Source organism: Gossypium hirsutum, chromosome D05 (assembly GCF_007990345.1).
Source record: "Gossypium hirsutum isolate 1008001.06 chromosome D05, Gossypium_hirsutum_v2.1, whole genome shotgun sequence".
Lineage (NCBI taxonomy): Eukaryota > Viridiplantae > Streptophyta > Magnoliopsida > Malvales > Malvaceae > Gossypium > Gossypium hirsutum.
Window position 1 is genome coordinate 37,113,324 of NC_053441.1, and position 17,139 is coordinate 37,130,462.

Consider the following 17,139-nt stretch of genomic DNA (forward strand, 5'->3'; position numbering starts at 1 on the left):
CTTTTTTCATTAGCTTTAAATCCTTTTTTTTTAAAAAAAAAAACCTCACGAGAAAATAAAAAAAATCAATTCGACCCTTACTAAAATATACATCTAATTAATTTCTCAGTGAAAAAAATTATAAAAAATTATAAAAAATATATAAAATTATAAAAAATATATAAAATTTTCAAAAACTCAAAAAATATTATTTATTAAAGAAACTTTTGTTAAAATAAAGTATTGGTTAAAATAACTTGAACACCTGTTAGCACTGCTGTGCAAATCGTATTTCTCATCTTCCAATCATATTTGGAGTTGATACAAATACCGGTAGAAATGTAATATTTAGTATGAGTTTAGATGGGCGGTGCGGTACGTTTAATTTACCTGTTTTACATTATAGTATCACTATAATATTTAATTTTACCATTATTATTATTTTACACTAATTATAAATAAACGTATCATCCATCTAAATTATCGTTAATATTGTACCTTTCAATTTTTTTGTGTAAATCGAATAACATAAAATAAAACATGCAACTGCTATCTACAGCATGTCAATTTCGTGTACAAGGTAGAGCTGAGTAACATCAATCATATTCTCTTTATTGCCTAAATTTAAATCTTATAGAACTTGTTTCCCTCTTTATTTCTACAGCAATTTATAATTTGGAACATAATTTATACAGTAAAAGTTCACCCATTGAAGCTTTTAGCCATGCATGTGCAAGTCATCGTTGGAGCCGTGATGATGTTCACCCAAAGTTTATTTTTACCAATACAATTTGTTAAATATTTTAACCAATACTTTATGTTAACAAAGTTGTTTATTATTGCACCATAGGCTTGATTAACCATACGTATATTCAATATAAATTTTAATATATATATATATATTTTTAAAATTAATAAATACTTTTTTTTGAGTTTTTGTATATTTGAAAATGCTATATATATTTTACAACTTTTTCATAGTTTTTGAATTTTTTTTAGTTTTGCACTCATCCAAAATAATTTTGGATAATAATATGTCCATATTCATTCATTTAATCTAAACAACCACTTGTCCATATTCATTTTATATGCACATTTTAATTTTTTTAATTTTTTTTAAAATTTTATTTTTGATATTCTTTGTTGACTTGGCATGCCACATCAGCATATTACCACATGGTAGTTTCTTGTGGCTTCTGTTAGCCATGTCAACGAGGTTAACGGTCAAACGGTCAAATGATGGTTACCGTTAATTGGAGGGGACAATTGATTTTTTTTATGTACTTTTTTTCATAAGAGCTTAATTTGGCGTATTTTTTTTCATAGCTCAATTGATTTTTTTATTAAGGTTTTTTTTGCATTTTTCTTTTTATTTAAAATTTGACAAAGAATCAGGAATACGTTCTAGAATTCAAATAATACAATGGATAAAAAATCAGATAATCACAATGTAAAATTCAACTAAGTATAATGCCCAGCGGACGAAGAATCTAATCAGACAAAATCCATATAAGACATATGCACAAAGTGGCAAAGAAACCCACACATTGCAATTGCAAATGTAAAATTCAACTAATACAATGCTCAGTAGACGAAGAATTGGACTAGACAAAATCCATAAAAGGCATATTGTAACGCCCTCGACCCGATCCGATTCGTTGGATCCAGATCTCGGGTGTTACCAGTCTTATTATAGAATTATATTTAGACCGATAGACAAACATTACATCTCTACTAAACATTTGCTTTCATAAAAAATACCTATGGAATAAGTTTGATGATTACGTTGGTTACAATGGACTTTACAATTTTTGTGGGGTTACAAGAGAATAATCATGACTTAGTTCCATTGTTCTATTCATTCTGCTTCTAAGTGGTCACACTAAATTCAATGGGTTCATTAACTTATTTCGTACTCGTTACAGAGACTTACAAGTGAATTTTTGGACTCATTTCATTAATTCCTTTAATGTTGATCATGTCCGCCAAACTTTTGTTCTGTATGCATAACAGCCTGTCTCGCCAATTATTCTAGCGCAACCCTAACATCATTCCTCCTAGCGTAGTCCCATCTCATTATGTCTATGATATAAAAACACAGAAGTAAGTTCATAAGAACTTGGTGAATAAACCCTCTTTTACCTGGGTTTTATTTGCAATTTCCATTATAATTCGTCTTGTTTCTATCCTTCCCTTGACCCTGGCAGATACAACTCTAAGATTCCCTTCACTGTGTCGTAGGTGTCACGACATACTTTGAGATTATAACTTGATAACCATCTCATAGATACCATATTTATGTTCTTTATTTACCCTTTCATGATTTATTAACCATTCTTGTTACAAAAGGCCTTACTGACAGAATACTTTTGGTTCGCCACTTATGCTGGCGCACTCAAGCTTATTTGTTTTTACATTGATACTATACGGTGTTAGCCTTAACACTTCATATAGAACTTTTATTTCAGAGTTCGTCATACTTATCGTTCCTTCAGAAGACTTTATACACTGTTTTATTAGAGTCTGCCACAGAGGCATTTCTTTCAAATGGTTGTCGCAAGGGTCATTCTTTAGAGGCGCCATGAAGGCATTCTTTTTCAGAGATAGCCACAAAGGCTTCCATATCTAAAGGTTGCCACAAATGTGTCATTTTCATTAAGTACTCGCCACAAAATGGTTTCCTTTCAGAGTCTTGCCACAAAGGTTTTTCTTCTCCTAGTGATTTATGTGATAGGGATTTGCCTAGACTCACACTTAGTAATGTTTGTCACTCATTGTCCTGGGATACATAAAGAACCATATTAGGTAATAGCCTTCATTAAATTTTTTCATATGATGCCATAACCCACCAGCTACGGTCTTATTGTTGGGAATGTGCCCATATTATAGTAAACATGTAACTGTTTTCTATTTATTTGAGTGATGAATAAAAAAATAAAGTTAATTTCACATTTCACTATTATGTCTTTTGTATTTCTATTTTTTATATTTTGCATGCATAGTGAAATTGTGACAAGCAAATATTAGCTTATTGATGGACTGAGTTCAAACTAAAGATAAGTGGCATTGTAAGAACATTTACATTGCGAGAAAGACAACTTACTTCAGTAGATAATCTAAATAAGTCTGTAATCACATAAAAGAATCGAAGTGAGAATTTGATTCAAATACTGAGAAGGATTACTATGTCGTCTACAATTCTAATTGGGGAGATAGCTAATCTTGGATATCAGAGCAGTTGACTCCACGAGTAGAGACATAGATGTATTCATTGGTAAAATGATACATTGGATTGGACCCAAGATGAATTAATTTTGAATCTGTTTGTGAATTAATTCACTTGTGATGTTCATGGTATGATTTACCTAAATCTTGAGTTAGTCACTGACCATGCATATGCAACTCATTTACTTTGATATAAGTAGAGGCTTATGCTCTAAAGATGATCGAGCCCATAGTTGGTATGTTGGGTACATGACTTGTGTATGACATGGCTTTACTAGCAACAGTGGAATTCATAACTCAATTAAAGGGTTAATGATATCCTCTCATTAGCATTGTGTGGACTGATAGATATGGAACATGACCACGAGTTGCTTGTTCCTGAACGGGTAATTTATCACAGTCATTTGTTGAGAATGATCATATTAATCTATAAGAAGACATAATGGTGACAATGAGATAAAATAGGATTGTATTGAGTGAATGGATTTAACTTAAAGGAATCAAGGATGTCATATGAGGGTAACACATACATGACGAGGTCATTGGACAAAGCAGTTGGATGAATTTCTTTCGTAAAAAGTATACAATAAGGAGTTTTCAATCATGGTACTTTTTGTGGACTGATTCCATGATTAAGTAATTGCGAATTACCGGAACAATGCTTCTAGACATAATTGCAATTACTAGAGTCTAATTGTATATGTCCGGTTGGTCCATCCGTTAGCTCAACAAAAGCTCGATCAAACTGCATTTGGGTAAAAGAAAATTTTACGACTTTGGAAATAATTTAATTGAGCTGATTTGTTCAATGTGGAATTAAATTAGGTGGTCGTGAGAATTGTTCAACTAGAGAATTTGATTAAAGAATTTTCTTGAAAAATTAATTTGGAAAATCTAAGTGATTTTTGAAAAAAATTAATTTTGATCAAGTAAAACTAAATTAATCAAATTAATTAAAATTAACATGATATTTTTGGAAATTAATTTTCAAGTTAGACAATTGGCCCAATGGGTAATTGAACTTGAAAATTAGACCTGAGATCGTACATTGGGCGGGACCCCAAAACCAAGACCAAGACCCAAAAACTGTCAAACTAGGCTCGGTATGTGAAATCGGGCTAACGGACCAACCGGTGGCTAAACCGGACCGATCGGGTTGTAATTGACCCAGACCGAATCGGCAACAACCAAACCGACTTGGGGTACCATAAGAGTGTCTCACCTGCATCATCGGACACATAGGTGCTGGTGGTGTCCCGATGGCCAGGGGCATTTGGTGTACCGTGGTTGAGTAGTAGAAGAGTTACACTCCTATTGGGACTCTACTAGAGAATTTGATTTCAGATTAACTATTCTAAAAATATATTTTTTAATAGTTCAATATTAAATTAAATTTAATACTTATCTTAATAGTATTTTATTAATTTAATATTAAAGTGATTAAGTTTAATCATAGTTGAACTCTTTAAACTCTCCTTATATAAAGAGAGCATTAGGTTATTATTTTACACACTTGAATTCAAGAGAAAGCTCTTCGAAGAGATTATTTCAGAAAATTTTAGAGATTTTTTTTTTCTGATTTACAGCTTAACCCAAAATTTTAGAGAAATTACGAAATTACCTCACTATTAATTTTTGTGAAAATTTTTCTAATTTGAAGTAAGCCCACATTCGGTAGACGTGAGCTTAAGGATAGCGGGGAAGACTACTCGATCGAAGCGCTCATCCTAGACGAATCCAAAAGGTACAATTTTGATTAAGTGTTTATTAATTTAGATATCACAACCAAGATCTTATTTTGGAAAAAAATTTTAAAACTCTATTTTCCCTAAATTTATTTTCCGTTACGTTTTTCAAACTCATTTTTTTCTAACTCTTACATGATATGGTCTTCTGCCTATATGATTCCATAACCCACCAGTTACGGTCTTACACAATATGGTCTTCTTCCTACATGTCATAGCCCACCAATTATGGTCTTACACGATATGGTATTCTTTCAATGCCATGGTCATGGACTTGTCCTTTTAGAGATTTATGTTTTTAGTCTCGATGAACCCCTTTGATAACTTTGAAGACAGAAACAAACTCATCATGCATCGACTCACTCACGACAGATATTCTTATGCTTACCAAACACTCATGCACTTCCTATCAGACTCATTCTTATTTTTCAGACATAAGCATACTGTAGTCGTTCAGATTCATAAGTCTTGCATTTCTTATCAGATTCGTCACAACATACTTTACTAGTTTCAATCTCATGCTTTGACCATTTAGCATAGAATTTTCTAGAAGGCATGCGATGCATGTAAGAGTCAGTTTAGGGAATCGCTTAACACCCACATACAACAACTTGATTTCCAAGCTCGCGCATCCATTCACAAACTCTTAAAAATCACTACTCATGAGACATTGGAATATTGTCAAAACTTCATTCGTATAGCTTTTATTTCATCTGAAACCTAATCAAACTCTGTCCCAGTCTTTACTCCTATATCTTTTAATTTCCAAACACAAACAAGCTTACTCTCGTAGAAATCCACATGTGAGTCTAGAATACTTACCCAGAGTGAGGAAACCATCATATACATTAACTTCGATCCTAAGTTTTAGCTTAGTAAGAAATTCCTGATTGGGTTCTAGAGCCAAGCATCAATGGTTGTTATCAAATGGAAGGGAAAAGATAACTTATTTCCTTCTAAACTAAGTTGCAACACTTTATAGAGGAAACTCATGCTCTCCTAATAGAACTTGACACCTGTCATTAACTTTCAACATTGGTCTTATTAGTGGCTTACATCTGTAGAGAAGCGTATTCTAGAATCAAAAATCTTTTCATATCTTTGATTTGACTAATCGTTCCATCTTAACTATCTTATTAGTATGTAACTTATACCTTAACTGGACAAACTAGGCGTACCTTAACTTGGCGATGTCTTTTTATAACTAAAAAATCCTTAATATCTTTACTAATCTCTCATTTTACACAATTATACCCTTTTCAGAGATTATTCTTTTCCTTACATCTTATTATTGACTATGCTCCCTACTAGTGTGTCAGAAATGTCATCTTGGCGATAGGACCGCACCAATCAGATTTTCTTTGGAGAACTCATTTAGACTCAGGACTAGCCAAATCTAGGTGTTACATATACGCACAAAGTGATAGAAAATAATCAAATCAAACAAAGTCCATAGAAGGCATACGCACAATGTGGTAAAGAAACCCAAACATTGCAATTGCAAATGTAAAATTCAACTAATACAATGCCTAACGGATGAAGAATCAAATCAAACAAAATCCATAAAAGGCATATGCAAAAAGTGGCAGAGAAACCCACGCATCACAAGTAAAAAATTGTAACACTCTAAAATTTTGAGAATTTAATTTTGAGAATTTGCAGTAATTAAATCTCTTTATCTGTGGTTGAGTGCTCTACTTTTGTGATTAAGGTTTGGAGTTTGAGTCGCGTTGCTAACAGTTTTATAATTTTAGAAACAACCCTTGTCCATGTGTTATGTAGTTAAGTTTAATTCAGTGTAAACATGTGATAAGAATGAGCCTGCTGGTTCACTGGTTAAGTATCTGTCTATATTTTGTCTGGTTTCGATTTTGAATTCCAGGGTATGCGATAGGGAATATTCTTTTTGCTAAGTGCTAGTATCTGATTGGAAGTTATAAGGAATTAAAATTTTTGTCATCTTCCACTCGTTCTTTTTTTTGTCATCATTTTTTTTTTATTTTTCCCTACTTCTTTTTCTTTTGTTTTCGATTCTTTAATTTTATTTTTCATTTTGATCATGGTTGTAAGTAAGTACGGGTCTAGACAAAGTCATACGTTGTTAGTTGCATTGATCGAAGGTTAGTAAGTAAGTTTCAATGTCAATTCGTTAAATTTCGAGGTTATGTTCTAAATTGGGCATCTTGAGTGTATCGTGTAATCTCTGATAATTAGTCACTTGGTTTCCTCTTAGGCGAGAGTGTTGGGAGTAACAAACCTCAATGTGACAAACCGAGTAACCTTTGTTGAATTTCTGGTAAGTTTGATTTCATTGAAGGTTTCGTGTCGAAACATTCGACATAAAGTATTCTGTGTAAAATATGTGTTATTGTCAATAATGTTGGTTGATTAAGTTATTGGGTAGTCATTTTAGGCTTCGGAGACTCTCCTCATTGTTGTTGCTTTAAAATCTCTCTAGGTGTGTGCCAAAAACCTAAAATTTTTCAAGTTTCTGTTGTCGAAAAATATGGTTGTCGATGCCACATGGCTAGGCACATGGGCGTGTGTCCAGGCCGTGTGAACCACACGGCCATGTGCCAAGCTGTGTGGTTGGCCATATAACTTACTGTTTATCAAATTGGGGCCACATCGACAAGGCATACAGGCGTATGTCTAGGGCATGTGTGGCAATATTAGTGCAGGGTTCACACAGGGAATGGGCACGGGCAACGGGTACGGACATGTGTCTGGGCTGTGTAACTCACTGTCTGTGGTACAAAACCACACGGCCAGGGACACGGGCGTGTGACCAGGCTGTATAAGTCACACGGGCAAGGAAACAGACGTGTGTCCAGGCCGTTTAACTCAATGTTTATGCTTTAGAACCACACGGGCATAGGAAATGGGTGTGTGACTAGGTCGTGTGGCATGTTATTGGGGCTCGAAACCTGTGTTTTAGGCCGTGAATGTTGTTTAACACTGATACTAGCTTCCCCAATGTATGAATCGTTGAATTTGATTATATGAGAACTTCTGATACTCTGAGATTGATGTGTGAGTAACATAGTTGTATGTATACTATGATACTTATTATGATGTTGAATTGTCTTATCTATGTATGAAATAATTTAGAATGACTGAATACAGGCTACGGGTAGTTGTGCTCTACATTTGTATTGGTTAGGATACTGCAAAGAAGGAATAAATTTGTTCTAAATTAGTGGCTGAGCCACAATGCGTATAAATCTGATTCTGGCGCTTTGTCGCATTTCAATCTAGCAGCTAACCTACGTCTCTGTAGAAGTGTCAAACAGACACTCTAAGGTGTGTAGGGTTGGTTGGATGCTGAATGTCCTTAACGGTGTGTTGGGATGGCTGAAGACGGTGTATAGCGGATGGGGGGTAGGAATATTACATTTGAATCTGGTATGTATCATATATGAAACTAAAATTGCATAAATATATGTAAATAATTTGCTTTGAATTTGAACTGAAATTACTTCTCTACTGAACCAAATCTTTAAATTTGGAACTATTTTATAAGTGAACTTTAGTTGAACAAACTTCTTTTATGCGCTGAGTTCGCAACTCATTTTGTTATTAATTGGATTTTAGGTGGTACTCAAACTTGAATGGGTTGGTGCCGCGGGAGATCGATCAAGCTTTATCCTTCTTTAAATTACTATTAGTAGGGATTTCGATATTTTGTGGTATTGTGATGTTTTGGAAGACTTCATGCTTAGTTAATTTTTGTGTGAATCTTTAAGTAATGAATGGTTCCTTTTGACTGTGTTATAAATGTGGTATCTTTAGTGTCCTTGATGTAACCCTCTGGACTTGGTCTAGACGTCTAGACCAGGTTTAGGGTGTTACATTTAGTGGTATTAGAGCCAGGTTTGTCAACACTCGGACTGTATTTAGGCTCATAATGTGTGATAAACGTAGTTAGGTGATAAGTTAGTATTTTAATTAATCTTGGAATTAGGACTTTAACGAATGACTGAGCCTCCGACGCTGATCCTGTAAGTATTTTTGTTTTGTTTAATGATTGTATTACCTGAACTATTGTCTGGTTAATTGTTTTTTTATGTGAATTAGTAAAATCATCCCATTGGATGTCGAAACTGATCTGTGCACTCTGACATTGTAGCCAGCTTACCATCATGAGTTCGCGCAATAGTCGTGGATGCGGTTTTCGAGGGCGTCGAGGAAGCCAAGGAGGAACTCATGCAAAGTAATCCTCAATGGGTAGTATGCCTAACTTGGAGACCAGCGAAATAGTTGGCACTCCCACTGCTGAGACGGAGTCCCAAACTCCGACGGCTGGAAATGACGCACTGTCTTATGCTATGATTCGAGCATTGGAGAGGGTTGCAGGGACCCATTCGAGATTAAAAGGCTGAGGGTCGATTACTGAATGACTCTGGTCGAATAGAGCTGATTTGTTCATGGGCATCATAGGAGTCACTCCTACTGTTGTTGAATATTGGCTCGAAGCTACCAAGAGTATTATGACAGATCTTGACTGTACTCCCACTCAAAAATTGAGGAATGCTGTGTCCCTACTCCGGGATGAAGCTTATTAGTGGTGGTTGACAGTTGAGCAGGGTGCTCAGCCCGAACAAGTAAACTGAGACTATTTCAAAAATGCCTTCTAGGGTAAGTATATGAGGGCGAGTTATGTTGAAGCTCGCCGACGCGAGTTTGTGAGCCTAGTTTAGGGCGACTGATCTGTGGCAAATATGAAGCTGAGTTCCTACGACTAAGTAGGTATGCACGGGCTTTGGTACCGTCTGACTATGACAAGTGCATGAGGTTTTAGGTGGGATTGAGATATGATCTGCGGGTTTTGATAGCTCCTCAGAGGGAGCGGGTTTTTATGGTCCTAGTTGACAAAGCAAAGATAGTGGAAGAAGTGAAGTGCACTGATTGCGAGTGGCGTGATCGTGAAAAGGATTAGAGTAATATTAAAAGGGATTCGGGTCCCTCTGATTCTGGTTAGCGCCCTAAGAAATAGGCGAGATTTGATAGGCCCCCGAGGATCGAGGCACAAGCTGTAGTGAATGAGATTTAATTGTGCAATGATTGTGGAAAATGCCATCCGAGTGAATGCTGGAAGAAGTTAGGGGCGTGCCTCCGTTGTTGGTCGGTGGAGGACCGGGTTAGGGATTGCCCTGTCAACCAGATCAAGTGCCAGTTGTGGCACAAACTCAGGCTCTGAATTCTGTTCGGTCTCCAAGAGTGGTTCAGCAACCATTCAGAGGTCGTAGTACTGATAGGGGTGGTAATGGATTTGGGAGAGGACAGAGAGCACCTAGTAGAGGTGCGGGTCAGACTGAGGCTCATCAATCAACTCTAGTATATGTGGCGAGACGCCGTGAGGATAGCGATAATGTTGACGTCATTGTAGGTATTTTATTTATTCATTCTGTACCGTACTATGCTCTTATTGATATTGGCTCTACTCACTCATATATAGCTAGTGTTGTGTCTGCAAATCTAGGTTTAACTGCTGAAAGTACTTCTAGAGATTTTTCTATGATTAGTCCTATGAGACAACCTGTGTGGGTTGATAGAGTGTATAAGCAGGTACCTTTAGAGCTTTAGGGTATAGTATTTCTAGCATATTTGACGGAGTTACCCTTTAGTGAGTTTGATTTGATTTTGGGAATGGATTGGCTCGTTGAATATCAAGTCAGTCTAGATTATGCAACCAAGAAAGTTACTCTGAGAATGAATGAGAATGATGAAGTGGTCATTGTTGATGAGCATCGAGATTACCTCTCTAATGTAATCTCCGCTCTTGTATTAGATAAGTTAGTTCAAAAGGGGTGAGAGCCATACCTTGCCCATGTATCTGATTCTTTTCTTGTAAAGCTTTCTCTGTGAGATATCTGCACTGTGAGGGAATTCCCGAATGTCTTTCCTGAGGAATTACCCAGGTACCTTCGGATTGAGAGGTGGGATTCGGTATTGATCCGTTACTAGGTACGGTCTCAGTGTCCATTACACCCTATCGCATAGCACTGAAGGAGATGACTGAGCTAAAAGTGTAGCTCTATGAACTTCTCGACTGATGGTTTATTCGACCAAGCGTGTCTCCATGGGGGCAGCGGTACTATTTGCTAAGAAGAAAGATGGGTCGATGAAAATATGCATAGACTATAGACAGTTGAACAAGTCGAAAATCAAGAACAAGTACCCGATATAGAGGATTGACGACTTGTTCGACCAGTTTTGAGGAGCATCTGTCTTCTCCAAAATCGATCTACGCTCTAGTTAGCATCAGCTCAAGGTTAAAGAGACTGATGTGTACAAAACTACCTTCAATACTCGCTACGAACATTACAAGCTCTTGGTAATGCCTTTCGATTTAACGATTGCTGGAAGCTCGGAAATTTACACATTTTTACATACCCTTTTTAACTTAAAATCATACAGTTTCAATAAAATTCTTGTCGAAAAAATAATTAATTTACAAAATAATTAAAGTGCACCTAAAATATGAACATTTTAAATTTTAGTTAATTTTATAATTAATTTTGATGAATTTTGGTTATTTTCGACAGATTTGCACAAAGGGCAAAAAAAGACTCGGCAAACACTACTAGAAGCGCAAAACCGAGAAGCAATTTGAAGTATCGAGGCGAACTAAATTTCAGCCTAAGATGGTCCAAAATTATATGTATTAATTCATAATATAACTAATTTTAATTTATATCCAATTTAATTTGGGTTAATAAATTATTATTAATTAATTATGAAAAAACGGTCTAGTTGAACTGAACCGAGTGAACCAAACCGGCCAAGAAACGGACAGCCCAAAACCCGTCCCAAGAGCTGACCCAAACCAGCTTATTAGCTGATTATTTAATCTTGCAAAGAGGCCCTTGAAGACTTGTTCAAGTTGCATTCAAACCCCTTCACAATTGGTGGCTTTATAGATTTGCCCCAAGCCTAAATTAGCAAAGTTGAAACTATCAACCTTGCCACATGTGTGGCCGGCCAAGGGAGGGCTCTTTGGCTGATAATTTTAGCTATTTTTAGCAGGCCTCCTCATCTATAAAAACCCGCTTAGGCTGGTCATTTTAGAAACACACCTTAAGCATTCCCATCTTTCCTCTCTTCTCTCCACTTTCTCTCTTCTTTTCCATTCCAAAATTCCCTTGCTTTCTAACCAATTTCTCCTCTTCGGAAAGGGGCATTCATTAGCTATTTGGAGCAGCAATTAAGTTTTTATAGTAGCCTTGGTCGATGAGGACAACGAAGAAGGAAGAATGGAGAAACTATTCAAGCCACGGAAAAACACCAGATTTGATTCTTGTTCCCTATCTTTTTAATTTTTGTTGTTATGCTGAACATATCTATAAATATTTATGTTGTTGGAATGGTTAATTTAATCAATTTAGCTTGAATTTAATTTGTGTTAGGTTGATTGCATTTCATTTGTTAAAATTATTAAAATTGTGTTATGTTGTTATAGGCCTCGGTAAGATGCTTGATTAAGTAAAATCATGACTAAGTTATTCTTGCATTACAATTGTTAGGTAACTAATGAATTAATTATTTAAAAAGATTTAGATTGTAATTAATGGACATAGTACTTAATCAATGCATGTTTAATCATCTAAGGTAGCTGAGGGTTAGATTAGCAACGGTATCTGACGATACTTTTGCCTTGCATAACTTGCAAGATTATTGTGATTAAACAGTTTCAAGGTAAGGATACTTTGTTACCTCACATATTCTTTCATGTGCTTATTAAATCGAGTTAGTTTTTTGAATTGACATAGGGATATGTACAAGAGATTATTTCGATTTAATAAGTGTGTATGTGCAATAACATATTTGTCTATTAAGATTTGTTTAATCGGTTGAATTGACATAGGGATATAGTCAAGAGATAAATGGTTTTTGGTTGGTGAGTATGTTCATAAGTTAGCAAATTATCGAGTTACTGTGAACTTATTCGTAACAATATAAACAAGAGTTTAATAATTCTAAGTTAAGAAATGTAATTAATTTAACACAATTATTTATTTAGTTCACTTAGTTTAAAATCTTAGTTTTTAATCACCCTCTTCAAACAAAATATTTTTCTTCACCAAAGTGTTTTAAATAGCATTCATAAATAATTCTTTTTACGGTCCTTGTGGGTACGATAACTCGACATTTGCTTGTCACTTTATTACTTGTTGCAATTGTTTACACTTGCACATTTCCGTCGTTCCAAGTTTTTGGCGCCGTTGCCAGAGACTATGTTTTAAAAGTCATTATTTGTGAATTTGTTAGTTTTTCATTTTGGTTTATTTTTCTGTTCAAATTTTAACTTAGTTAATTTTTCTGTGATTATTTCAGGTGTTTATGAGTATTGACCGAATCATCGATTTAGTCCCTGTAGACCCCGAGATTGAACGAACTTTTCGACAGCGAAGAAGACAAGCAAGTTAGTGAAGGACTGGAGAGATGAACTTCGAAAATCTGAATCAAAGAAACGGAGCAAACCTTGCTCAAAATCCTATCCTTATTGCTGATGATAGGGATAGAGCTTTGAGACAATATGCCGTGCCAGTATTTCATGATCTTAATCCGAGTATTAGAAGACCCAAATTTGAGGCACAACAGTTTGATTTGAAGCCAGTCATGTTCCAGATGCTTCAGACAGTAGGCCAATTTAGTGGGATGCCTACTGAAGACCCTCACCTACACTTAAGACTGTTTATGGAGGAGAGCGATTCTTTCAAGTTATCCGGAGTAACCAAAGATGCATTACGATTGAAGCTGTTTTCATATTCACTAAGGGACAGAGCTCGAGCTTGGTTGAACTCATTACCACCAAACTCAATTTGAACATGGAAAGAGTTAGCAGAAAAATTCCTTATGAAGTATTTCCCGCCTAGCAAGTATGCTAAGTTGAGGAATGAGATCACTGCTTTCAAACAAATGGATGATGAGTCATTGTATGAGGCATGGGAAAGGTACAAAGAATTATTACGGAAGTTCCCTCATCATGGAATCCCACATTGCATACAACTTGAGACATTTTATGATGGTCTCAATGTTCATACAAGGATGGTAGTGGATGCTTCTACTAATGGTGCTCTCCTTTCTAAGTCTTATAATGAGACTTATGAAATCATTGAGAGGACTACCAACAACAATTATTAATGGCCAACCAATCGAGTAATGTTAAGAAGACTAGCCGCTAGAATACATGAAGTAGACACTCTTACTTCACTCGCATCTCAAGTATCATCAATATCCTCAATATTAAAAAATCTTACTCCTAATGGGTGTAATAGTTTGACAGCACAGCCATTGAATCAATTTGAAAATGTAGCCTGTGTTTATTATGGGGAAGAACATTTGTTCGAGGAATGTCCATCCAACCCAGAATCTGTGTATTACCTGGGTAACCAGAACCAAAATCGAGGAAGGCAAGGGCTGCAATCCAATTTCTATAACCCGTCATGGCGAAACCACCCGAATTTTTCCTGGAGTAACCAAGGGGCAAGAACCAGTAACAATTATGTCCAAACTAGATCGACCCAGCCACCTAGTTTTTCCGAACAAGCTCAGAAACCAACCCAAGTTGAACCATCCAATAGCCTAGAGAATCTATTGAAGGCATACAAGGTAAAAAATCATGCCTCTTTAAGGAATTCGGAGAATCAAGTGGGCCAGCTTGCAACTGAACTCAAAAACTGACCACAAGGTACTTTACCTAGTGATACGGAGAATCCGAGGTATCTAGGAAAGGAGCATTGTAAAGCGTTAACATTGAGGAGTGGTAAGACTTTAGAGCCCAATTTTGTCGAAGTTGAGAATGAGCCAGTTGACGCTCAAGACTCAGAGGAAATTCAAACAAGTGTTGAAATTTCAGTTTCACCGAAAATTGAATCTACAAAATCCGACAAAGTAACTTCTGAACCAGCTAATTCTAATCAACTAATAACTTCATTAGATGCAGAATTGCCACAGAAAATGAATCAACCAGTTTCGGTAAAGAAACCTCACCACTTTACCCTCAAAGACTTCAGAAGCAGAAGTACAGAATTTAATTCAAGAAGTTCCTAGACGTACTCAAGAAACTTCATATCAACATCCCGTTGGTTGAAGCAATTGAACAAATGCTGAACTACGTCAAATTCATGAAAGCTATCCTGTCTAAAAAATAAAGGCTTGGAGAATTTGAGACGGTAGCCCTAGCGAAGGAATGCAGTGCATATCTTCAAGACAAACTACCTCTAAAATTGAAGGATCTTGGATGTTTTACCATACCTTGCAATATTGGAGCAACATATTGTGGTAAGGCACTATGTGAATTGGGTGCGAGTATCAACTTGATGCCCATGTCAATATTTAGGAAGTTGGGGATAAGTGAAGTTAGACCTACTACGACTTCACTTCAATTAGCAGATCGATCCTTAGCACATCCAGAAGGAAAAATCGAGGACGTATTGGTACGTGTAGACAAATTTATCTTTCCTACTGACTTTATGATTCTAGACCTTAAAATAGACAAAGAGGTGCCAATCATCTTAGGAAGACCATTATTAGCAGTCGGAAGGACCCTTATTGATGTGTAGAAAGACGAGCTTACTATGCGTGTTCAGGATGATCAAGTAACATTTAACGTTTTTAAGCCTATGCGATTTCCTAACACAATTGATGATTGTTCTGTTGTGTCCGATTTAGAGGATTAATCATGGAGAAGGAACTCAATTATGTTGAGGACCCATTGGAACAAATTTTGACATCAGATCCTCCAAATGGTAAAGAGGAGGATGAATACTTAGCTTGGTTAGAAGCTAATCAAAGGGGATTTAATCTGCAATCCCATTTGAATTTTAAAGTTAGAGAAAAGGGATTATGCCCAACCAAAAGCGCCAATCGAGGAGCCACCTAAATTAGAACTGAAGGTACTTCCCTCGCATTTGAAATATGTTTATTTAGGTAACTCTTCTACTCTGTCTGTGATTGTTTCAATAGAATTAACTACTGAGCAAGAAGAGAAACTCATCCTGGTGTTGAAACAATTTAAGAAGACTATCGTATGGACCATAGCCGATATTCACTAAATTAGTCCATCTGTATGTATGCACAAGATTATCTTAGAAGATGGAAAAAAAGGGACGATTAATGGACAACGAAGACTGAACCCCATCATGAAGGACGTAGTCAAGAAAGAAACCATCAAGTGGTTAGATGCGGGAATAATTTACCCAATCTCAGATAGTTCATGGGTAAGACCGGTCTAGTGCGTGCCAAAGAAAGGAGGTATCACGGTCATTGAAAATAAGAATAATGAGTTGATACCGACTAGAACGGTTACAGGATGGAGAATTTGCATCGATTACCGGAAGCTGAACAAGGCAGATAGGAAAGATCACTTTCCTTTGCCAATTTTGGGCCAGATCCTGGATAGACTCGTAGGGCGAGACTATTACTTTTTTCTCGATGGATACTCGGGGTATAATCAGATTACAGTAGCACCAAAAGGTCAGCTCAAGACAACATTCACCTACCCGTACGGTACATTTGCATTTAGGCGCATGCTATTTGGTTTATGTAATGCACCTGCTACATTTCAAAGATGTATGATATCTATTTTTATTGACATGGTTGAGAAATATTTCGAAGTTTTTATGGATGATTTTTCAGTATTCGGAGATACATATGATGATTACCTAGCCAATCTAGCCAAGGTACTAAGGCGATGTGAAGAAACAAACCTTGTACTTAACTGGGAAAAGTGCCATTTCATGGTACGAGAAGGTATTGTTCTAGGGCATCAAGTAACAAGACATGGAAACGAGGTAGAAAAAGCAAAGTTAGATGTTATTGAGAAACTCCCACCTTCAATATCTATAAAAGGTGTTAGGAGCTTTTTGGTCCACGTCGATTTCTATCGAAGATTCATCAAGGACTTCTCTAAAGTTGCTAAACCCTTATGAAAATTATTGGAGAAGGACACGACATTTAAATTTGATGAGGAATGCTTAAGAGCTTTCAATGATTTGAAGAGTCAGTTAGTCTCGGCACCCATAATAGTCACACCAGACTGGGATTTGTCATTTGAATTGATGTGTGACACAAGTGACTTCACGACAGGAGTTGTCATGGGTTAGCGAAAGAACAAATTTTTTCATCCCATCTACTATGCGAGTCGGACTCTAACAAGAGCTCAACTGAATTACATGGTAACAGA

At 36.1% G+C, this 17,139-nt stretch overlaps 1 non-coding gene across 1 annotated transcript; it reads right to left on the minus strand.

The window, feature by feature from the left end:
• Window positions 1–13,838: 13,838 nt before the first annotated feature.
• Window positions 13,839–13,945, minus strand: LOC121218085 (small nucleolar RNA R71). The gene has a single exon (XR_005914349.1). It is a non-coding gene; the product is annotated as a small nucleolar RNA R71 (small nucleolar RNA).
• Window positions 13,946–17,139: the final 3,194 nt, after the last annotated feature.